Source organism: Caloenas nicobarica, chromosome 1 (assembly GCF_036013445.1).
Source record: "Caloenas nicobarica isolate bCalNic1 chromosome 1, bCalNic1.hap1, whole genome shotgun sequence".
Taxonomy (NCBI): domain Eukaryota; kingdom Metazoa; phylum Chordata; class Aves; order Columbiformes; family Columbidae; genus Caloenas; species Caloenas nicobarica.
In genome coordinates, this window is record NC_088245.1 from 133,131,987 (window position 1) to 133,158,539 (window position 26,553).

Below are 26,553 nucleotides of genomic sequence, written 5' to 3' on the forward strand. Positions count from 1 at the left end.
ATGCAAATTGGCCCATGGCTAACTACTCTGAAGGTAACAGCTTAAAAAGGGCAAGAATTCCAAGTATTCTTCCATCTTTTAAAAGCTAAAATAGCAGTCATCCTTCTGCAACACACAGGTGCTCCAGGATGCAATTAAGGGTATCATTTTTACTGCTTAGAGCCCTAAGGGTGTCTAAATCCTGTCTGTCTGAGCTCATAAGCTCAACTCATCATTGTCATTTCAAAATGAAATTGAGCTAAGGAGCTCTAAACTGGTCTTTCATTTTAATCATAGCCCTCAGTGTTTATGGGAGTCTTTCACGGGTGTCTGCAATGCTGGCTTTGTGACAAGAACAGAAACCCTAACCTTTCTCATCTGGGGACAGTCAGGGTGCTCGACCAGGTAATTCTCCTTTTCATGAAGCATCCAGACATCCAACAGCTACACAAAGCTAGGAAGCAGCAACAAGCAGCAAGTTTTCTGTACACTTTCTAGTTCACCTCAAATTTGTCGGTTTGTCATGGTTTTTATAAACTGTCATTTTTCTGATGAAAGACAGTAAATATTTTTAGTCACCAGAATAGTCCCCTTTTAAATTTTGAGACTGGTAATTATATTTAACTTAACATTGGTACCTATTTGTATAATATCATTTGTCTGGTGGCCCACAGGTAATAAGGGGAAGCTACTGACTGGTGATTCTGCAAAGGTTGGAGGTTGTAACAACTCACTGCATCATCTTCGTTACAGAGATCATTTGCTGTTATAACTGATGGCAGTGATTAAGGAGACAGGTAGCCTTGAATTGAGAAACGTAGCAGAGTATCTAGGTGTGATAGGACCTCTGGTTGTTCTCAGTGATGATTTCTGAGCTGTGTTGGTCTGTATTTTTACTGTATAGAGAGAGCCAAAACTGGTCAGAGTACTCCAGCTGAGCCTTTACCTGTGCTAAGGTGAGTTGCAAGATTACTTCTTAAGTCTTGCCACAAGAAGGAATTTTTTTTTATATGCATATGTTAAGGGGCCCAAGAAGTATGGGTTTAAGTTACAGTAAAGATTGAACTTGGATGCTGTGGCAAAAGAAATCTGTCACAGAAAGGAGACTGGAACTCTGCAGCAGATTTCCTGGCAAATTGTAGCATCTCTGCCATGGGATGATTTTAAGAGAGGTTTACATAGAAACAGGTCAGGTAGGACAAAGGTGTAGCTGAAACTGCCTTACTATAGGGGAAGGGGCCAAATGATCTCTATAGGTCCCTTCTAGTCTTGTGACTCATTTCAAGGAAATACTTAGTAAATGAAATCACCTAGAATCTCTTACCTCTCCTCTGGGTTTGTGCCATTTTACCTCTCCTTTAAAGGTGGGCTCTTTCTTAAGGTTTGGGCTCTATAATGGATCATCTCAATAGCGCTGTGCAAAGATGTATTTAATGAACACCTTGTAGGGAGAAGGTTGAATTGTGTAGTCAGTGTCATTTGTTTATAGAAAGAAAACTTCTACCCATCAGTGGAATTCTAATGCTCCTGTCTTAAATGACATTGAGAATAATGAATACAGTGAGTTTTGTCCAGTTTTATCCAGACTGGGTACAAAATGCTTGAGGCAAGTTTTTGCTGCAAGCTCAAATCATTAAGGAGAGTGAATTTGCTGGAATAAAAAAAAAAATGATAATAATAAAGCAATATCTCAGTAGAGGGAATCACATTCTGAGCAGTGTATTGGAAAATGCAGTGTTCTTAACTGCAATTCATAGTAAGTTGCATCTTTTCATGTGTCATTCTTGACATGAATCTTTGGAATGATTACAGAGGATAATATGATATGCATGTTGACATGAATAGGTATAACACTTCATCTCAGTGACACCTCATGCCTACAAAATTCAGAAAGATTACTGTGCTAGAAGCAGCTGAAAGCAGTCTTAAAGCAGCAAATATAATGCTTCAGTTTGCAGAATTTCTCGAGTCTTGTAAGCATGAGTGAAATATTGATGTTTTTTGAGAAGTGAGCTGTGGATATTTAAACATCTTAAACTCTTTCTATGAGTTACTGTGCAAGAGTGCTCCTTCCTGAAGCTAGAAATTAAAATGAATTAAAAATTCAGCAGATGCCCAACTTATTATTTCTTATGATACATGTCTAACATTTGCTATTGTGTTTTTTATGCACAACACATTTCCTAGCTCTGTTAAGCATTTATTTACCAAGAAGGTGGTCAAACACTGGAACAAGTTCCCCAGAGAGGTGGTCAATGTTCCAGACCCATCAGTATTTAAGAGGCATTTGGACAATGCCCTTAATAACGTGCTTCAGCTTTTGGTCAGCCCTGAAGTGGTCAGGCAGTTGGACAAGGTGATCGTTGTAGGCCACTTCCAACTGAAACGGTCTCTTGTATTCTATTTTAATCTATCAGAGACTGAAGGAATGAGCATATATTTCAGCATGAAAGCATTCTCGGGTGACATTCAACTAAAAAAGCAAACCTACGTTGCTTTAACAAAACAAGTTATATTGTTGCTCCAAATAGGACAGAAATTTGAGCTTAGATTCATGCAAATTTGTGGGAAGTTCTGTTTGGAAATTATAAAGTAATCTCACCAGGTAGAGTAAGCTGATAAAGCACATCTTATTAAAACAAACCAAAAAAAGTTTATTTCTGAAATCCTTGCTAGTTTTCATGGAACAGATCTGACATAAATGTCTTAAAGGAGCCTGAGGAGGCCATTTCCCACCTCCCCAGCTACCTTTTCAATGTTGTTGTTATTATTTCCTAATAAACTAGGTATGTTTTTCTTTCCTGCTGCTGATTTGGCACTTTCATATATATGTTGAGAACAGAACTGATTCATTTAAAAGGCATATTTATTTACCCTGGCCTTTTACCTTTCCTTAAATGTCTTTGTAAGACTAGAGACAGGAATGGTAAGTGTCCTGTTCTCCACTGATGTGCCACATTCTGTGAGATCTGGAGAAAAAAAAAAAAAAAAAAATTAAGAAGGCTCTTAGCTGACCAGGCTAAACAATGATACGTAAAGTGAAAATCCTGTGCCCTACAGTACAGGGAAGGTGGTGTACTGCACTGACTGCCTGCTTGTCTGACAGCTGAAATGCACTGTGACTGGAATAAAATCTCTGTGACATTTCTACTAGTCATGTTGCTCAATTAAAACAAGATCTTACTTTTCTTCCTTGTCTTAAAAACAAGCAAATAAACAAACCCTCCATCAACACCTTTATGTGCACTTCCATGTGAGCCTGCAGAATTGTGATGTGGGGTGGCATGGGATGGAGAGGAGAAGCAGAAGTAACATCATTTGCACAGAAGGCATCTATGTGGAGAATCATTGAGGGGGACATAGAGATCATAACAAAGAATGACAGAGCTAAATGCTCTTAACCCTAATGCTATGAGTAAAAACAATAGTTTTCTCTCTAGTCTATATGAAGCAAAATATAAGTGCTTAGAGTCATACAGCCTAAGCTGCAATCATTTTTTTATATATTGAAAAAATAGGTTTACCATTAACTGATTTTGGAGAATAAGACAGAATAAAAGAAAAACAAACCATAAAACAAAACAAAACAACAAAAAACACCACACAAACAAACTCCAACCCCTACTGGTAAAATCTTAAATGGGAATTTGGATTTTTATCTTAATTTGGGTCACTATTTTATACTAATTGTTTTCATTTGGATTTCTGCCACAGGATGCGTTTTAGAAACTGGACCCAAAATGGTACATATGCATAGGTGTATTGAAAGGTTTATATTAGCAATCATTGGAACATTGTTCTTGATAATCGGATTATCTTTTATTCCATGTGGTTATCTAATACTAAAATTCAAACTCTGGACTGCAGTTCTTTTTAAAATTGAAGGTGTATAACTTAGAAATATTTTTGGACAGTAAATTCTCTATTAAAGCTCTTCTAAATTTCCAGAGTATGGTTCACTAAAGGTAAGCTAATATGATTAAAGAAAACATTGCACTGGAAATAGTTGTAGTTATTAAAGGTATGGTGGTGTTGTCAATACATTTGTTTCATTGGTTCTTTTGCCTTTTATTTTAAGTTGATAAAAAATACTAGACTGTGAGTGTCTTTTAATTCCCATTTTATGACTTTTAAACTGCTTTACCTGGGCTTTTAGGATAAAGAGTTACTTTTTCTGTGTGTCATTCTTATTGCTGTATTTTTGTTTAGTCAGAGACAGTTAAAATGAATTAATTCCTATCAGGTGCTGTCTTTCTTAATATATGGTACTTTAGGAAACTGCAAGTAATTTTGCATTTGCATTTATGCAGTGAGACAGCTTTAGGAGTGCCACCAAATTCAGTAAGAATTCAAGCTGCTCCAGATTTGGATATTGGTTGGAACACAACGCAATGACTCCAGGTAAAGCTACTGTGTGTAATTCTGCAAAATGTACTGACAAAGTTGCCCTTGAGTCTAGTGGGGCCAGAGTGGTTTTGTTCTAAAATTTTCAATATGTGGTTGTGTGTACTACTGACCATTCAAATATTTTGCTTTTTAAAATAGTTCCTGTTATTCACACGGTGCTAGAAGTTATTGCACAATTGCTGTGATCCACATGCATTATGGTACATTATGAGACTGTAACATGGATGAAAAAAAAATGAGGGAACTATTAGCAGTTGAATATTATTGTCATTATTATTTTGAAAAGCAAGATGATTTCCTGCATTGTGTTTAAGGAAGAGCTATGCATTTTCCTCAGCAAGAAATGGAGCAATAGTATCTTTTTGTCAAAAGACTGGGGCTAACTAAAAATGTATACTTATGAAGAGGAAAAAGGAAATTAAACATTTTCTATGCTGGGGACTAACTTCTAACTATGTGTTTACAAACAGTAGTATGATCAGTTCCTGTGGAACATGCAGGTCTAGAACAAGTCAATATCTGACTTGGAGACCTCATCCATGCAAAGTTATAAAACATAACATTGCTGAATGAGTAAGCTATATGCTTTTAGCAGAGGCTAATATCTATGATGAATTGTATTTATGGAAGGTAATTTAGTAATTTATGCAGAAGTATGGATGCTAGGATAATTTTAGTTTGCTTTTTGCTGGGAGTATTGGCAATCTGTCTGCATGAATTAGCTCCACCTTTTGTGTGGTGGAACCTTCTTCTCCTCAGCTCTTAAGCTGTTTTGCCAGTGGCTGTGCAGTGTAAATACCATTGCTGTAGTTAATCACTGATGTGCCTCTCCAAGTACGTGAGCAGTACTGAGTCATTCCTTCTTTCTGTAGTAGAGCAGAACCACATATAAATGCAAAGCATTAGGCTGAAATTACATTTGAAGGCTTCAATACAATACAGCTCAATGGTTTCTTTTTGCCTTAGAGGCAACAGTAGGAAAACGTAGTACATAATAAGAATTTTAACTACAGTTCTGCTTTGTATTATCTAATGCTGAGAAAGACGTACTACTGGGAATCATAAACCAGAAATGACTAGTAGATAAAGTATAGGTGATGATGAATATGTTCTTCCAATCACTGCCAATACTCATCTTCATATATTCTTTTCCTTCTCTTTTTATTTTTTTTGTTTGTTTGTTTCTATCTTGCATTATATTCTCTGATAGTTGCTTTTAAATATTGTACAAATTATCCTCAGGAAAGCTGTAAGTCTAAAGCTATAAATGAATTATTATCAATTACCTTAGTAAAAGAAAAACAACTTTTAAACTCAAATTTATGACTGACATGACAGTCGGCTTCAAAAGGTTTAAACATGAATTAAATTTGCCTTGAATCTTCTCAGCTAAGTAGCTTTTCAAAGTAGAATAACATTGGCAAAAATATACAGTTTAATTCTACATACATTATATAGGGGATAAGAGAGGTAAACAGTTTGGTTTTGGTTTTTTTTGTTTGTCTTGGTTTGGTTTTTTTTTTTTGGTAAAGTTATACTGAAATACTAGATGTTTTGTTTTTTTTAAAAATTATTCTCTCTGACCTGTATGCCTTCACCCAAGAATTGGGTAGTCTACATGATGGGAGCTCATATCTTTTCTTCTTACACTTGAAACCTGCACTGTAAAAAACAAACAAACAAACAAAACCCCCCAAAATAAAAAGAAAACCCACAGTAAAATGGAGGCACTGTCTGGAAAACCTAAAATATTTAAATATATCAGCATTTTTGTCACTAACTTTATTTTTATCACAATGATGTGAAAATTGTGCATTTCTTAACTTGCAGAAGGGAAAACATGTTTATGTATTTGAAAGTACTTATCAATGTATATAGAGCATTGATTTATGTCACTTAAGGCAGCACAAGCAGCACAATGGAAGAAAAGCCAAATACTTTTTTGTGTATGTGTCTTTAAAAACCAACCAACCAACAACCATAAGCAAAAACAAACAAAACCACAAACAAATAAACAACTTAACCCACATAACAACACATCTAAAGAGGAAATGTTTTGCGATAGAAGTTTGTGGGTTTGGGTATAAATGGTGTGGCCATTTTAAACTCACTTCGTAAGCTCAGTAAGGTGAACAGGGAGTAATGAAAGTATCAAGTAGTCATAGTTTTTCCTTTTGAGTTTCACTTCACAGATTCTGTGGTTTTTTCTTCACTTGAACTGAAGAAAAGCAAACTTCATAACAATTCTCCTGCAGTGTTGAATTTTAAGCCTCTGCTACTCATTATTTCCTGTAAGATCACGTGTGTCATAGTGTAGCATAATCTCATGATAATTTGGCATGTCCTAGTAGCAAAGAAATATGTATAGTTTTATGCACCAGTACTGCAAGGGAAAAGAACTGAGAATTGCAAGGAAGCATGGTGAGATATCTTCTAGGATTTCAAAGAAAAGTGAAACACGGATTTTTTTTTAATACATATTTTTTTTTCCCCTGTACAAGAAGATGGCATTCCAAAAAGACTTGGACATCTAGTGTATGTTTGTGTGTTCTGGCTCTCCCCATGCGCACACCCACCCCTCTTTCCAGAAAGATAAGATGACACCTTTTTCCATTGTATTTGCAAGAACACAGTGAACTATGTTGCTGAGCAAGATGCCAGTCTTCAAATATCTAAGAGCAGATGCTGATCATAAGCAGAATCTCTGTGTTAGTCTGCAACTAATTCATGTGACTGCCAGTTTGAAAATAATGTATACAAAGAAGGTAAAATAAGAGTATGTTGATTTGTAACTGCTTTATTTGCACCCTGTATTTCTCAGTTTGTACTCCTTAGCCAAGACTAAGCTTTTAAATGCAAAGCAGAGAGAACAAGAAAGGTGTTTCAGGCTGAAAAGGCAAAGAAAGAATTCCCTCGTTCTTGCACTGTGTTTGTGAGCACACATGTATTTGCACACACACACACTGAGGTATAGTGACCTGTGCTCATCAGAAGTACAGCCTCAAGAAGTGACATCCTGAATTATTCTGATGGTCAATGATATCAGCTCATTTGGAGGAGTCAGGTTCTGGCTCAAACATTAATCTTATTATGGATGAGGATTATTTTGTCTACTGTCAATAGATGTAGACAATACTATCTCAGTAAAACAACTGTGAGGAAATCCACAAAAGATCTGGCAGAGCTGGCCCCTGGAGAAATACAATTTTTTTTTTTTAATCTGATTTGTTTATGTCTGTCTGCCAAAAAGTACATCTTGAATTTCAGTTTGTGAATGAACGACAGTATGTTTGATTTCTTTGAAAGAGCAGATGAATCTAGTAAAAATTATTTATAAAGAGCCTAAATGTAATTTACTAGAGTCTTAAAAGCAGCCACTCTTGTAAGAGCTAAGTTCTCTTTAGAGAAATCAAAAAATACATGATTAGAAGTTGTAAAGAATGACTCATGAATTTTTGGGGACTGTTAAAGTGGTGGTTATGAAGTACTAAGCTGAGATAGCTCTGAGTTTTAGCATGGGATTAATTTTTTATGATGTTTTTCTTAGAAAGTCATGTAACTACCTAGACACTTGCAGAGAGACAAACAGCACTCAACAGAAGTGTTGTTTTGATAGGGTTTCTGTGTGTTGTCTGTGTGGTTTTTTTTCTTTTTTTAAAATATTTTCAAATTTTATTTGACTTTCTTGTATAAGAGAAAATCAGCAGCAGGTTTTTTTCCTCAAAACCACAATGCGGTGGTAACCAGGATTTTCCACTTCAGTGGTAAAGTGTGTTCAGTAAGTAAGTGTACACGTGGAACCCGAAGCTTTTGTAAAGTAATTGCTAGGGTTAGTAACTAAGTCAGATGTATGTCCAAAAGCAATTGTTTAGTAAAACAAGGATATAAGTATATATTTAGCATAAAAGAAGAAATGAATCCTCCTGAAGGTTTTGTGTTTAGCTATTCAGAATCTTCCCCTGGTGGGAAGTAATGCTTGACCTGCTACAGGAATGGCCATAGAGCCGAAAGTACAGGGCAAGGGAATGTAGCTGTGCTACCTCTCTATGTATGTCAAGAGGATGAAGGTAGAACAAATATTTTACACCTTAGCATTTAAGTGTTAAAATGATGGAAATAACTATGAAATAGTAATGTAGAAGTTTGAATATTTTATCCCCAAACGAAGCACAAATTATGAGAGCACTTTTCTTCTAGAAGAGCTGGAAGCTTGGGGAACAAAGGCAGTCTGATTTGGCAGGAATTATTGCAAATCTGAGAATGATAAACAGGACCACATCAAGGATGACTGAGCCACTGGTTTCTTACGTGCAGATCTTCTTATACAGGTAGCTAATACGGCTAGACGATAATAGTTTTCGAGTTAATAAAAGGAAAATAAATCATTAAGCATTCTTAATACGAATATGAAGACAAGGAATTAATAATCACAAATAAATAACATATTTTAAAATCCTTGTCTTTGACAGAGGAATGCAGAATAATCAAGAGCAAGGTCATCACATGTGGTGAGGAAAATGTACATGAGGAGAGCCAAACACAGAATATGCTTTACAGTAGCATATTTTGCAGTCATTAACCATATGAGAGTGAATGAAATTGGGAAAAATTACAGTGTAGCCCAAAAGACTTCCATGGATCAATTGTTACTATACATATCACTTCAGCCAGTCAGTGAGCTGAATCAGATTTTACATGCTAATGAGCATAATGAGACCTAATTTTTAGTTGAAACAGGAAATGATAGTAAGGTTGTGTTCGTTCCATTTTTTTGGGGTTTTGGTTTTGGTTTTTGGTTTGGTTTGTTTTTACCAAAGAAGCTCTCTAAAGGCATGTGACTTCACTCTTGGTCCAAATCTACTAGTTTCTGTTTTCATGTGTTCCACCATCTGTGTACTCCAAAAGGATGGCTTGTTCCTTTTCAGGTTAGAGGGCTTAAATGCAGTCATCCTTTATCTATAGCATGGTCACATTGTAGAATGAGGTCTCCAGAGGACTAGCCTACAAACTGGGTAAAGGGACTAAACGTGAATAAGAATATGATGAAACTGAACTGCCAAGGGTGAAGTCCCTATTGTAGTTGGCTTAATGAGGAGAAATGTTGGGATGAAAAAGTAAAGGTAGACTCCTGGAACAAGGAATAAGGACCTGGAAGAAACCTCCTTCAGAAAGGGACAGTGGTGCTGGAACTTCTTAGTCAAGGGGAGGATACTGTATGACTGGGGCAGAGCAGAGTGATGGGAGACACCTTCTGCAATGCTGCTAGCTGGTCTGAGGTTGGTGAAATTGTCATGTTTGCAGGCTGGGTTGGCCTTGTGAGCTGATCCAAACTGAGCACAAACAAGCTGACAGTGGTCAGCAGAAGGATAAATACATAGGAGAAAAGGATTTAAATATGCTTGACATAGACAAAAAAAAAAAGTGTAAATGTTGTTTGAAATTTGAAAAATGGGGAGGTATTATGTTTTCTGGTTTGAGGACAGATACAGGATGTATTCAGTATGCCATATAGGAAATATAGTTCCATAAACCACTGTTTATTTTACTATATTCTTATGTATCTCCCTGTCCTAGCCTTCATCTTTCTTCAGGGTCACTGAGAAGTAAACTGAGTGAATAGTGTCAGTCCTGGTACTGTCTTCTAGACTGGAACTGTAAAAAAAACTCTGGTGAACACCAGCAAGCTCTGTGAAGGAATTTGCATCCCTAGAGGCAGGTGCAGCAGAAGAGGCCTCACCTGACAGAATTGCCTTCATTTTTCTCAACTAATTTTCCAATGGTAGCAATTTTTCTGATGGATTCTAATCTCCATCAGAAATTGCTGCCTTTTACCTTTACCCCTCCTGTTTTTCTAGCTAGCTCAGTTTATTAAATTTTACTTAAATCTGCCCTCTGAGCTGGCACTATCTGCTTGGAATTGTTCATTGCTAGCCTTGCCACAATAAATAGACAAGAGGAAGAATCAAAACTGTGTCATTGTATTGCATTATCATCTAGAGATTTGAATTCCAGCATTTTTATGCATGCTTTGCAGCTGCTGTTATTTGTGTTTGATGTCAACCTACTGAATGGTGAGAAGATTAGTTGAGAAAGTTGGCAGAGACATAAGCAGTATTGGTGAAACTGATAACAGAGACACTCATCTGCTTGCCTGTTCTTTCGTCTTCACTTGTATTAAACTTTACCCACTGCACAAATTTTGCCCATTTTCCCCCTTTTGATCTGACCCTTTTTTCTCTCCATTTGGCACTGTTTTTTCCACAGGAAGCAGATTATTGTGACACATAAAAAAGAGAGAAGCAGTAGCAGCTTCAGCAGATGTTGCCCAGCATGCTCGAATTACTAGAGCATTCCCTGTAACAGGAAAATAGCAAAGTTGATACCTAGAGCTTTGTCAGTACTGAGGGGTCAGACATGCTCTGGGATTGCCCAGCTACAGCAACAAATTTAAAACTTGGCACTTCTCTCAAATAGGACTGGGAAAAAGTTGGCCTTGGTGATCTCAGGGAAACAGTGCTTCTGTCATCCCTTGGTTGATGTTCAGTTAAGATTCAATGAAAATTTTATGATACAGGCCTTCCAGTTCCAGAAGATTTAGAAAAGGGGGGGTGGTGTTGTAGACAAAATCAGTTTTCATTGAGTGTTGCTTTGCATATCAGATGAAATGTAGAACAGTTCTTAAATGCGTGGTTGGGAGCACCCAAACAAAATAGTTGGAAGATTAATGAGTCTTGTGCCGCAAGGCATTCTTCCAAGGGAAGAAGGTACTTTACTATTTTATCTCTTAGCCACAGGTGTGTATTTGGTGTTAATAGTGCTCTTGAGATCATCAAGAGGAAAATGCCAGAGGCACTGGAGGGTTTGGAATGACTAGTCATTTATTATCCTCATGTACAGTCGCTGTGAGAGAAACATGTTAAATTGTCTAGCATATAGTGAGGGTGGGGAATAGGATCTAAAGCTTGCTGAGAACTACCTGCTGTGACAGAAACAACTTGATTTCTTTACAAAGGAACAGGCATACATCCAACTTCAGAAGAAGGACAGTTAATAAAGAGTTGGTGAACAGACCGCTACTCTAGGAATGATTCAGTGCCTTTCATATTAAACTTCTTAAAAATACTACAGCTTTTGAATAAAGTCCCAGAAAGTGAAAGGCCTGTTCCTGGCACCAGTACAAGAACAAGCTTCCAACAGAGGGAAACAACTCACCTCTGAAAACATCAGACATTACCTCATGACTTTCTGAAGCAATAGCTGCTTATAGGTGTTGCTGCCAGAAGGTGAGGATTATGGGATGCCCTACTGAAACATCATGGATGGCAGCTGAAGCTATTTGTAGACTGACAGATCAGTATACTCCATCAGGGGAGTGCCTTTTTGCAGTACTGCCATATTGGGTGAAAATCAGATACATGAATTACCATTAAAGTCTTCTATTCACTACAAACCCTGGATCAACAGTGAAGGCTTTGAGACACGCAGGCATTAAGGCAAGGGAGGAATTAATCAGTATTTCTTTATGGCACAGTAATGAGGCATTTGCTTTCCAGACTTCTTGTTCAGAGAGTGTCTGATCACCCTGGGAGTGTGAATTGATATGAATTTCAGTGGCACAGATCAAATCCTGATCTTAGCTCTGTGGTTTTTATGTAGGAAGTGAGATCAATGCAGGTAGTATTGCTCGTAGTTGATGAAGTGGAGTCTAATAAAAGAGCTCTGCATGACTTGAAACTAATATCATGGCAGATCCAAAAGGAGTGACAGATGTCGTTTTGGCATGCTCGCCTAGAAGAAAGAGGGAAGATTGAGATCTTGTTCTTCTCTACTGTTGTTACTGTGATGTATTTAAGAGATCATAGAAGAAATTGGAACTTCCTCTCTTCTCAAGCAAGCACCTTTACCAGTAGGCTATGTGACCAACCATTGTGTTTTTTTCTTCTCTTTCACTTAATGAACTTCCATTTCTTCCATTTATAGAGGAATAGCTAAACTTTACTAAGAGTGTCTTTTTCCTCCTATCCCCATAAAACAAGGAACAAACAAAAAATCCCTACGCAAACTAATGCTTCTCACAAATGAGAAGCAAGAGAGTTGAGTAAGCATGCTGTAAAGGAGGAATGTTTTCACCACTGGGTCTTTTGGGGAAAAACGTTGGCATCACTGTTGCCGTCTTCTCCAGATGTGTTTTGCAGGGAGTGCACTGTGCTGGCTGCCCTCCCAGTGGGCCCTACAGAGTGGCTCAGAGGCTCATCAGGGAGAATCAAAACCATGTCTTGAGAGCCCTGTTCCACACTGATTTGCTCAGCACCATCAAAACATAGCTCCTTCTAGTTGTGCCAGCAAGGAGAGCTAGTAATGTCTTAACAAGAAAACTTTCTTGTAAAACCTTCCCTGTGCTAATTGTAGCTAGTGAATGAAGATTAGAGTGTAGGTATTTCAGACTTAAGCATGTACATGATCCTATGGAGCTCTCTGTACTCTGTCAGAGTTTTGAGTGTTTAATCAGTTATCAGACAGAATTTGGTAAAGCTTGAGGACTCAGGTTATGCAAACTAAAAGGGAATAAATATTTAGCTACAGTTGACGACAGTTTCAGGTACTTAAAATATAGCTTTGCCACGTATTAGTGGCCTTAAGGCCCAATATAATTAAAAAAACCCTGGTATACAGGAAAGAACTTACAACAAATTTATCAAACAATAACTTGCTCATCTACATTTTGTCATAAGAGAATATGATTTTTCTATAGTTAAAATAATTTTTCTGTATTAGTTCTGATTTGTTCTATGCACAGGTCTTCACATAAGAGGATCCAGTTCTAATCGTATTCTTCTATTCAGTCATAAACAGACTCTAGAATAAGTGTTAGACAGTTGGAAAATAGTACAGATTCCATAAATTGAAGAAAATTCTTTCTATTTTCAAGTTTATATTTATATATAAATTTGTTAATAAAGAAATATTGGACAAAGCTGAATGGGTACACAAGTATGCATAAAGTTTTTCAAATTGTATTTGATAAAATACAAGCATCTCATTTAAGAAAAAAAAAGGCAACAAGCTGGAAAATATGCTACTAAATTCTTGCAGCATTTTAGAAACCAAAAATATAATAAAGTATACTGTATATACCGGGTTCTGTCTCTTAGTTCTGTTAACACCATTCAGACATATGTAAAAAATCACAAATAATGCTGGCAGGACAGTAAAAAAGACCAATATCTAATCTCTTATTTAAAAGCAGTAAAAGCTATTATGTATGGCTTGCCAAATATTAAAAGCTACTTTATATAAAACTGTTATATAATCTTAAGAGCTGAACAAGAATAATGTGGGTTTTTTAGCTATCCAAGCAAAATAAAATTAAAATTAAGAACTTGCTTTTCAAATAAGCTGCCAGCCTTCTGGTACTGTCAGAGATGACAAAAAGTGGATTACAGTTTTCCCAACAGAGAAATACTGGAGGCGTTGAATTCTTCACTTTTCCATAAAGCTACACATGAAAGTAGTTTCCCACATTGTGTTTTTCAGAATTGTTAAGGCCTGATTGAATCAAATTCTTAAAAAGATTAGAGAGTTTGAAGTGATCAACTTCTTTTTTTAAACTTTCCTCAGACATTATATTGAAAAGCGCCTTTAAAGAAAAAGGTCTTTCAGAGAGTATCAGCTAGAGTCAGAATGTAAATGGGCTGAATTTCTTCATATATTACAAGTGCTAACAAAATTACTTTCCACAATAGAACTGCTGTCATGAAAGATATTTTCAAAGGCTACATATATGGTAGAAAATGTCTTCTAGGGTAATTCCAATTGACAGGTATTTTGTTTGGCAGGACTTTGTGCCCACACTAATACAGTATTTTATTTTTGTTAGTAGTAATATAAGCTTATTTTTAGTGATGAACCCCAAAGTGTATGAAATAAAGCAGTAGATAGAGTAGATAGAGTGGAGCTGTTTAGTTAAAGTCATCAAAGTTTTCATTTGCAGGTTATGAACAAAATCCAAGCAATTCATGTGCTTGTAGTAACTAAGTAGCCTCAAAATATTTTTTTAGTTTATGAAACACATCCACTCTGGGTACATTTTTTCTGCTCACTCCATAATGAGCAGCCTTACTTGAGAAGTAAGGATAGAAGCATATGCAGAATTGTGTGGTGCAGAGTATTAAATGATCCTTTTTTGGTATTAGATAGTTCTGAAGAAGCTAACCAATATCTAAGGCATTTTGCATTAAGTGCTGTAGGCTTCTGTGTAGGTGACCAAAATGATCTTTCTCCTTACTGACTATAAGGGAGACTTGGGTTCACAATTTTTGTCTTGTGAGCTGCAACTATATCCTTATTCTAAAACAGCCTATATTAGGTGACTACAGAAGGCTCATCAGATCCCTACATCCTGGCAATGTAAACATCAGCAATCAAACAATACCTTATCAGCTGTCAGAGTTTTACATGTAGCAGCAAACAGCATTTTTATTGAACCTGGAAATACGACGTTTGTAGGCACTCTGATTAGTTTAAAAATGTAGATTAAGATGCTAATTCCTTGTATTATTGTAAATCCAGCAACAAGGTATAAATTTCATTGGCTCTTATCAAAGAAACTAGAAAATCACATTGTATGCTTTATTCATCTGTGGAGGGTGTGGATTTGTAACATTGAGGGGAAAAAAAAGAGACATTCAAAATAGTATTTTTGGCTGATACTAAAAGTGTGTTTCTCTCCATCATTTAGATGATACCACATTCAGCACTGATGAGGTGTAAGGTCCAATGCTCTTGTCTCAAAATGTGATGGGAGAGAAGGAACTATGTCATACAGTGATGATGTGAGATGAGAAGACATAGCAGATGTTGTACATCTATTCCTCTTACACTCATGCAGTACCACTTCCACTACTGTAAAACCTTTTTTTCCCCCCTCTCTTTGTGGAACTGCATAAGCTTTCATAAACAGTAGAGTGTTTCTGTTGTGGAATGTGAGGCAATATAATATGTCCTCAAGATAAAAGTTTGAACAAATGTGTAATAGGTGAATGTAAATGTTTCATAGTCAGAATATAGAGAAGGAAAAATTTCAAGAGGATTTTGAAATGTTATATTGCCTGTAAAATTCTTATTTCTTTTAACAGCAATGTTCTCTGTAGGTACCTTATACAAAAGCTATATCCACTACAGTGATCCAAACTGCAGGCCTATTTTGTAGTAATCTATATAGATTGCACATAACCGACACAGATTTGAAAAACAAGTTTCTCAGCCTTCCTGTGGAAGTTCACTGAAGACTTTAAATTACATTGATTTCACATGAAACTTTGATTCTAGTTGTTCAGTTACTTACAAGACAAATTCTGCTGAAAATGTATTTTGAAATACCTGATATTCCCAAACAGAGCATTCCTATATTTGTGAAGTGTAATTAGTCTTAATTTGAAATTTTTTTGGTACATAAATTTGGTAGTCTGTATCTGTGCTATAGTAATTGGGCTGACCAGTGCATGGATTCTGATTTTTCCATGTTGTGCAACCTGTATTTCAAAATATTTTCTGTGATTCAGTGGGTTGTTCATAGTTTTACAGTTTTTGGATAAGCTATGAAAAGATGATGTCTCAGGTGAAGTATGGAATGAAATATTCTGAAACAGTGAATCTTGTTTTTTCCTATGCTGGTGTATTTGTTTGGAACTGATCATACTGGTTCTTTAGTCTCAAATTCTTATTCAGGATGCCTTGATTAATGTTCTTGTTCCTATTCAATGAAAAAAAAAATACACTGAAAAAAAATAAATTCCAGTGCAGTGTTATGACAATGGAAGATACAGCAGTATTTTCAGTATTGGTAGAAATGTGGGTTCAAATACGTAAAAAAACCCACCCCAAAATCTAATATAGAAAAAAACCAAAACAAACCAAAAACAACAGAATAAGATACGTGTCTGATTTAGGAGCTTCAGTAATGAAAGATCTTCATGTAGTGTCCATTTTAAGTGCCTAGTATGCCTCTGGAATATGATACGACAGCTGTGGAAACAGCAATATTTTTGTGACTATTAGCTAATTATATGGAAATTCTATCAAAAAGGTTATACATAGCCTAAAGTACTAAAGACTTAATGAAATTGTCATTGCTGTAGTGATCGATGTTTCCATTCCAGAATGTCTTCTCAGACAGTATTGTAAGCATATCAGAATAAATATTTGAACATAATTCTGCAATACTACCATACTTTTTAAAAATTATAGGGCTTCAAGTAGGCTATATAAACATATTAGGGATTTGTAGTAGAAGTAGTTGGAACTAGTTTGAATCAGTAATAATGACAGCCTTGAATTCAGCAGTTCAAAGTGGTGGTAATTTTGTCCAGTTACCCCACGGAATAGGTTGCAATTCCTTTGAAAGCCTCCAAGTCAAATTCAGCCATTATGTATATAATGGCTTAAGCTGATCATAAAAATGGGCACATTTAGAAATACGGCTTACATTTGTTCAGCATTCAGTAGGTCTGCAAAATAGATACAGCAGCAGAGGCAGACAACAGGAAAGAGTAACATAAATCAGGTGCTTCCCTGGTTAATGTATACTTCTGCCATTCCTAATAGCCTGACAGAATATCAAATCAGTGGAAGTTGCCATATACTCAATTTAAAGTGTCTACTGTATGCTGAATCAATGTAATTTAGTGTACACTTGTTACACGACTTTGGTTTTCCCTTAAATGTGTTACATATTTAGCATGCAAAGAATAAGAACTAATTTCAGTAATGTATGTTGATTAGGCTCTTGTTAGGCGTAAATAAGGGTTATCTTGTGCTATACAGTACATTATGTTGTAAATTTAATAGGCACATAGCTTTCTCTATCTTCTTCCATTTCCACCCACAGACATTTAGTCAAAGAACAGAAGATGAAACATAATATAAATCTGTTAGGTATGAGCAAAGCCTGATACAAGAAACAGCAATGTACTTATTAATTGCTTGCATTGTTTTGATACTGTAAAACCACAGAAGAAAACAAAGGTACAAAGACTTAGAAACTACAGTTAACACTGTGTCTTCAGTGCAAATATATGAGTTTTTCACTAAAATATGCATTATATATGTGAAGATATAAAGTTGATAGCTTAAAGGGATGAAAGAAGGTAACTCATCTTGATCTATTGAAGTTTTGTTCCTGGAAAGAAGGAAAGAGCATTTTGATTTAGTGTATTAATTTATTGCTATTAGTATAACCAGAAAGGAAGGGCAAAAAGAAAAGCAGCATTAGAAGACAGATGAGCAATGAAGTAGCATTTGTGAGCAGGACTTTTCTAATGTTGATATAGTTTTCAAAGCAGATGAGATCATAGGTTAAAAAGAAAGGATGAGAACACTTACAAGGTAGAAAGGAAAGAAATTTAATCATCTAAAAAAAGAAAAACCAAAACACCCAGGAAGGTGTTCAATGAAGATAACAAGTTGGAGAAAGAAATTTTCCAATCTGTCAAATGGACTGGATAAAATGAGAGGGTAAGAATAGAGGAGTAAAATTGGGAGTTCGGGGATAAATGTGTGCATAGGTACTTGTGCAAATAAAAAAGCTGCTCAAGTACAGAGGAAAGACAAATTGAAAGGCATCTGGAGAAGGAACAGTGGCTAGAATTTTTTTTTTTTTTTTCTTTCTGAGATTAGTGAAAAACGGACATTTCAAATAACTGAACACAGTCATACTTGTCCTGATTTTGTTAAAAACAAGTTTCTCTTTTAGTGAATTTCCCTGTCAGCTAAAGTCTTCTTATTAACTGCGTTTTCTGAAAAGTTAGATACATGTTCTGGTAGACATAACAATGGAATGTGAGGTCATTGATAAGGATAGATGCACATCTCGCGAGAGCAGTGAACTGAAATGGGTGACCAAAAACTGACCAACTAAGTGTTCCATCCCATTCACGTGATACTTCATATAAAAGTGGGAGATCACGAGGATCTCATCCCTTTTCCTTATGGCCGACATTGGGAGAGGACCTTGCAAGTCATGCCTGCAAACTGAGTTCTAGTGACAGACTGAATCCAGCTCCGGTTGGCTGCAGAGTCCAGTCCAGGACTTCGGGTGCCGGCCCTACATCTGCCGGAGCAGTTGCTGGGACTTTCAAGATTGGTTTTGTATATTTTGTATTATTTTCTCTATTTTTATTAGTAGCATTAGTAAAACATTTTTAATTTTTCCCAACTCTCTTCTCTCTGTCCTCCTTTCCCTCCCAATCGCCTGTCCTTAGTGGGAAGAGGAGAGAGGGAGGAGCTGAAGGGGGAAAGTGGGAGGAGAGGGAGTTAACAATACATCTGCCATGGTTTTATTGTCACCCTGCAATCAAACCTCGACAATACTTTAAATTCAAGAAGATAAAATCAGAGACTTTTAATCTGAGGAATAATTATTAACAACTTACCACTGTTACTACTGAAGAGTTAAAATATGACTGGCTTGCCCGATAAACATATCTAGCTATGCTGTTTAAGATTATCTTACTGTTTTGAAGACACTGTAAACATGTCTGGAAATGACATACTCCCACAGTTTCTATACAGCAGAACATGATGAAGCCAGCCACCAAAAAATATTACATTTTCCACTTGCACTGATATCAGCTAACAGAATAATATCCATGTGATTTAGAACTAGGCATTTCAAAAGTCTTTAAAGGACTTGAAAAATCAAGTTAGAAACTATGGTTCTTCCCAAAGTTCTCTAAAAAATATATCATTTCTATGGGATGTGCAAAGCAGAGGAAAAAATGTGATAGGATAGAATATTATGTTCCTTCATTTTTCATTGTTCTTCACACACATTTTGTACTTTATTTATAACCAGTGTGTCTGCGGCAGATGTACTCGACTTCCTGTACCTCCCCCTCAGCCAAACCAGCAGCAGTTTGGCCCAGGCTGCAGAGGAGGGAAAGGACTGAGCTGCATCCAGGCCAAGAACTCCTTTTAGCAAGCCCACAAGGAAGCAGAACGGCACGCTGAACACCGACAAGTTGTGGGTGCAGGGAGTCTCGTGCATACTTTTCCTACTGTGTGCAATTTGACAGCAAGCCAACCACTTTATTCTATAAATACGACAGCCTGGGTGAGCCTACTTTCAACTCTCTCTGCTAAACAAGCTGGCTGTATGGCAGTGATTTTTCACTACTCACAGATCGTTGGATGAGCCCAATTCAAGTATCATGTCAATCATTTAGCTGAAGTAAATGGGTACTAAACAGAATGAACCACTTAGAATTATAAGGTTGTGTGATTTTTAATATACTGTCTGCTTTGTGTTATTTAGTAATTTGATTTTGCCAAAATCTTAAGTTGTATGCTGTAAAGTTCTGCTCATATTTACCAAACTTGCACCTACTTAATGTAAACAAAGCAGCTTTGAAATCCTAGCCAAGTGATATAAAGAATCAGATGTACACATATAACCCTTTGGCCATAAATACACATCATTCCTTTCCTGTTTTCCCTTACCGTCTATGTCTCTTAGACTTAAACCGTTGATTAAGTCTGGGGCTAAGTTTGGATCCAGCAGCACCTAGGCTCCTCCTTGAGAAGGAGTTTAGAAAGCAAGGGGATCCATTCTGAACCTTTTGACTCAACAGGGTGGCCTTCCTCTACCCTTTTGCATCTCCTATCCCCATATAAATCACTCTAAAACAACTCTCACCCAATTCTGCTTGGCATATTTCCTCCATGTGGTAAGTAATAGAGTTAACCTTGCCATAGAACTCTGTTAAGTCGCACTCTTCTTTAAGTGATCTAAACATTGTTTTGCAGCAACAGAACTCTAAATCACTCATATGCAACAATGTCATTTAAGAAATTGTAATTCTTGTCTGAAATATGAATGCTCAGAGTCAGCTAAGAGATCACTGAGGTGTGATTATTTTTTCTTCAGCAAAACATATAGGTTTCTAACCCCGTTCTGTCACTTGAGTGTTAGCATTTTGAGGCAGGGTCTATGGTGTTGGTATTCTTTCATTTCATGTTTAGGTTACTCGTACTTTAGTAGAGTTGTCAAGAAATTTTAAATCGGCCCTTTCACAAATCTCTCAACAGCAATGACTGCCATGCAATTATTGATATAGCCATTTTTTGGTAAGACTGGCTTAAAGTAAGGTACTACTGATACTTTCAATGCTTTTGACTTCTACTAAAAGTAAATAAGCAACTGGATGGAAATAAGATGATCTAATCCTTATTTTTAAGATAGTTGATTTGTATTTTTTTTCTTTCAAAAATACACTACAAAATGATGAATGATAATTTGAGTATGTTTACTGATGGATCTGACAGGTGGAAAAGGTTTGATTCCAGTAGACCTGCACCATAGTGATTTTACATTTCTTGCACTTACTTGCAAAGGTATAAGATGTTTAGTATATGGTCATTTCTGACGCCCAATGTAAATTATCACATTAAAAGCATTTACATCGACACTTTAAAGTGCCAACAATTTTTGTTGTGCTGTGGAGATACCTGACCGCTCTGACAGTAGGAATAAAGCTGACATCTCTAAACTTCTCTGAAGTCAGGGAAAAAATCCATCAAGTTTATTAATACCTTGCTCATGACTGAAAGAGAATTATAAGGCTAAAATTTAAAGAATCTTGATAAAGAAACCAAACATTTAAGAAGCATGAAATTCACCTTCAGCATACCACTGAACGCACTACTCATGAAACAAGCAAAGGCATCCTGAGGAAGAATAGTCAAAGCCTTGTAGACTTATATTTTATACTATACATGCAGTGTCAGTGTAAAGCGAGAAATAGCCAAGTATTTCAAATGTCTTGTGAGGACTGGACAAAAAAAACCCAACAGCTTTCTGCGTCTTGGTTTCAGCTAGAACTGAGAGAAATATTCTTAGCAAACCTCCAAATCACTCAAACCCTAGTTCAGTACACTCAGTTCACTACAAAAGAATGGAACTGTAAATCATTCATTTGAAATAGCAACGAACACGTCTCTCTCTGAGCACAAATTTTGAAAGTACATGCTGGCATAAGTGATTATGAAACTTCTAAGGGTGTTTTAATGAGAAACATCTAACATGGACTCTAGCTGCAGGACTGTATGCAATATCTTTGAGAAGGAAATAAGGAGTAGTGAATTCTTGTACTCCAGATTACTTTGTAGAATAGATATAAATCATTGAGTAGAGATAACACTAGGGGAAATTTTTCCAAGAAATTGAGGTGTGCTGAGGATGCAGATTCCATTGATTTTTTTTTTCTTTTTTTTTCTTTTTTTTTTTCTCTCTTTCTCCTGTGCATTTGAAATATCTTCTGCTATTATTAACAAAAAGCAGTTCTTCTCAAGTGCAAAATGGGTCTGCATGATTTTTTTATCAGTTAAAGAATGCCTGATAAGTCAGTGCAGTAAATATTGGTTGTGTTTGCACATCAGGACTCTGGGCTGAGGAAGTGCCATTAAATGGCATGCAAAATCAAGATGCATAACTGAGCCAGAAAAACAAATACACAGAGAACAAGGAAGGAGGCACTTGTTAGGCAGACAATAAAGTGAATTAACTTGGTTCCAATTACTTTGGTTAATTTTACATTATAGACACAGCTTAACCAATGTATATGCAAAGAGAAACCAGGAAGGTGACTGTGACAATGCTTGACATCTAGGAAGGCAAAGTGATATTTTTGAGATAGTTTTATATAAGCCAGTTATTAAACCATTCAGTTTTAGTAGTGCTACATAACAATACATGATGAGTAACAAACTGGTAAATGATTCATCTGTACAGGGAGTTTGATTTTTCAGATAACTGAGGTTGTATTTTCCTAAAGTGAATTATTTCTCTTTCTAGTATTACCCTTTTCATAAAACTTCGCATAAGTATTACTAACCCCAAGCCCTGGAAAATCATGTGACTTTTCAAACTCTCATGTCTTGCAAGAATTTTGCTCTGATGGTTTTGTCTCTTATACATTAGGCAAACGTGGGAGCTCACGTGAGTCCCTGACCCTGTCCTCTGAGGAAGATACCAAATACACTGCAGGTTTTGATAAAATCATTCAAGTTGACGGCAGTGTGCATATAGTTATGTTTTCTAGCTAGATAGGCAGCCTGGAGACAGAATTTGGCTTATTTTTTTTTGTCTTAGACAAGACTTTACTTGATAGTAATGACACTACTAAGTAGAAAATGCATTTCCTTGAGCAGCACATATATTATTTTGCTGTTAAATACAGTGGTTGATTCCCAATGCATTTGAGGTAGGGAAATAACTTCAGCTCTTAAATAGGTGAAACTGATGTGAGTGCAAAATGAGAACTGTGGTTAGAGTGAAATCACTGCCTTGTTGTTTTTAACTTTACTGATGCAGGATTACCCTTCAAAGATGAAGATGCCTAGTAACAGAAAGTAGCACAGAGTCAGAATTTATGCTATTAATTTTGTAATAACAAAGGAATCTATTTTATTTGCCATTTTCAGGCACTAGCATTCGATAGGTTATGTTTCAGCTGAATTAATTTCCTAATAGCTTGCTAAAACTAGATATTTGAAAGGCTCTTATGTATTTATTATTCAATGTATCTGATAGTGACAATTGATCTGTTCTTTGTAGGGTGTTTTAGAGCAAGTTTTCTTTTTATGTCTAGTGCCAGTTCAGCATTACGTTGAACTGAATCACACAGATGTGCAAATCTGATAGATCTTAATTCTGTCTTTCAGCTACATTACATTTTAGTTTCACGATTATCATTAACACTTGTTGTCCCTTGACAGGTAATAAAACAGTACCATTTATGTTATTAACTAACTTTTGTTAAACAGTCTTTTATTGGAGTAAAGGCCATGTTAATTTGATCCTTTAATTTTTATCCCTGAAAAAATGAAATAAATATTTCCAGTTTCTTTTAATAATGCCTGTATATATTTCCTTTGAGTATTTTGAGTTTTTCATCAGAAAATTTCATTTTGTGTGGGAACAATATTAAAGTACTCTGAGGCACAAGAATTAGTCTACAAACTTCTTTTAAATAATTTTGTTGCATTCCACTCATTTCAATGTATGTGCTTTCCTTTATTAGTTTTATTGAACTAGTGGTGTGTCTGAAGTTGTCTGGAAGAGATTTTTTTATTTACTTGCTTTTGATGTATGGAAAGTTGTTGGTAGATTGGAATACAAATATAGGGAGGAGATTTTTTTCTGTTTTGTCCTGTCATACACTGAAATATACTTTCTGCTACTGAAAGTTCAATTATACTGCATTGATTCTTACCATCGCAACATACTAAAGATTGTCAGTTCTTTGACTTGTTTTAAAAGTTAACAATACCGTGAAATCTTTTTTTCTGGTCCTGCAGTCTCTACAGCTAAGAGAAACTTTGAATGTAGTGCATAAAAATGTGTTGCAAGACTACACTGCACTATAGTGTAATGTTTGGTTTATCTTAGGAAGGCAATTAGTGCCTGTGGAACAATTTGCTTTGGCCTCCAACTTGTACTACCTTGACATATGAAGTTATCTAAAATAACTTCAAATTTTACATGGTGGAGGTAACGTGAAAACTTTGCATGCTTGTCACTGAAAGTATAGCTTTAAATTTTATTTCAGAAAAGTTGAATGTTTAGGTCAATTGTGAAATGAAAACTTGATTTACTACCAACTGGCACTAGACGTTTAGAAGTGTACAGCTTTCGTTAATGTTGATAAGAAAGTTAAGGTATGTAAAAGAGAACTTTCATTTGCGAGCCTTAAATTCTCCTCAGGAGTATGACTTAGAATTCTTTTAGAAAGCAAATAATTTTTTTTCTTCCTAGAAAAAAAGGAGCCTTACTGTGGTAGAGAAAAGATTGGAAATGCAACATTGTCTACCCAAGCAACAAGTGATGGATAAACAAGTGCCTAACATGATTTTTTGTGTGGTTTTTTTTCTGTGAGTAATCAATACATCAAATAATCCTTACTCTTCTAAAAGTATTAGTACTGGAAAGTAAATCCCAAGAACTTTCATCTTCAGGTGAAAATAAAAGGCAAAGGTAGTGAGAAGAGGGTGGAAGAAGTGTGATACTGATAAGGATCAGGATAGAGATTGTAAGAAATGAGAGGTTGCAAAGGAAGAGTCACATCTAAGACAAACATCCCTTAATGTTGGCTGCAAACATATAACCTGTGCTTCCAAATTGGAAGGGATGGTATCCTTGTTAACCTATAGTTTATGTTCTCAAAAAGGTGGTCATAGTTGTGGACGCTTTTTTGTTTAAAACTATACATTTGGAGGCCTGGCTCACAGGATGTGTACATCTGCCAAGGCAAATAACAATGAATGTGGCTGACAGACCTCAAAAGTGTTCAATTCACTCTGTTGATGTTTTGCATGTCTTGCATCAGCCAACTACAGCGTGCGTGGGTGGCCTAACTAGAAGAGGAAGTAAGTCTACACTGCAGGGTCATGACTAAATTATTTATTCATCCCAATAAAGGTGATCTGTGTAAAGTTAAAGAAAATACATATATATGTTGAATCCACGAACTTGAATTCCACCCAGAACTATCTGTGAAAACCGAATAGCTGAATCTTTGTGATACCAAGAACTGCAAAGTTCAGAAAAAAATCAGATCAACCCACAGCCTTTATCTGACAGAAGGATGCCTCTTAGTCATTTGTTGTTGACAGTTACTGTTTTCTAAACCCACAGTCACCAGCTGGTCAATTTTTTTCCAACTAGTCAGGAATTCTGTTCTCAATGGGATTTTTGTAGGTTTGTCACACCTGTCGCTGAAGCTACTGCTCATGCAAACTATCGTGTATCAGTGTAGTAGCTGAGAATGTGCATGTACATCCAAGGTGTGGATACCCAGCTGGTCTAATACAGGACCTTGTTGATCTGTGACAAATACCTTGCAGCTATTAAATATGTGGATGGTGACTCTGATGCATTTGAGATGTGTGCATCAGTTTGTCATATGATAGCTTGGATAGGACCAGAGCTTGTCAGAGTTACTAGATATAAGCAACATGAAGTTTCTTTATTGATGGATCTGTCCAAGAGAGGGACTTCCCAGTAAAAGCAATATTACCATTGATATTAACATAATAAATGTACCTTCAACTGAGTGAAGCATATAATAAATGGCTTTAGGTCTAAGTTGAATTTAGTGCTTTAATTCAGGGAATGTGCTGTTAAGAGTTTTCCTAATGCCTTATATTAGCGTGTGCAATATTTTTATGCTTCTGAACATTTGAACTCTTTGTTATAGGAGTCACTGAAGTTTTGAATGCTTTCCAAGATGAGGAACTGGAAATGCATTTCTAATGGCAGACAAAGCTTAATGTAGTGATAATTCTGGTAGCAATGTTAAAACAAGATTTTCTGACAGAGGAAGAGTGAGGAAAAGGTTTTTAGGAAAAGATGCCTTAGGGAATATCTGTATAACTTCTTTACAGTAGCAACCTAAATTAGATCAATGTGTTGTACTGTATTTGTATTACTTCCAGTACAACATTGCTCTTCTGGTAAAAGATTATAGGCAAAAGCAGAGCAAAGAGCTTTTTAGTGATTATTCTGTATCCTGAGTATGCAGGGTCATATGTTGTATCCAAATGCAATTTGTGTGCAATAGAAACATATAATTTTTTTTCTTCCATGAAATCAAGTAGTACCAATAGCAGAATTACATTTATTAAGCTGCTGTTAATGAGATTTGGAAGCATTTAATGTAGAAATATGACATCATATATGTTTTTACTTAATTTGAAGAATATGTAAGAAGAAAGGGTGAGACTGTTTACTGATTAAAACCAAAGCCATCCCTTTTACCTGCAGAACGAGGACAACAACCTAGAGACAAAAGCAGTAATTCAGTCAACTATCATGCAAAACACCACTGTAAGTAAAGTGTCATGAACACGAGGAAACCTAAACATCAGAAATCTTGAGACTTCTTGAAACCTAGAGTTTCACAAGAGTAAGTACTAAAGCTATTTGGCTTATATGGGTGTCTAAGAAAAAATGTATGCATGTGCATTTCCCTTCAAGTCATACAGCATGTATATAACATTTTGTTTCTTCGGTCCCCTTCAGTTATTGTGATTTCTACATAGAAGACATATTTGGGCTTCTCTGGTTTGGAGAAAGAGAGGTTGAGTGGTGACCTCATGGCTGTCTGCAGCTTC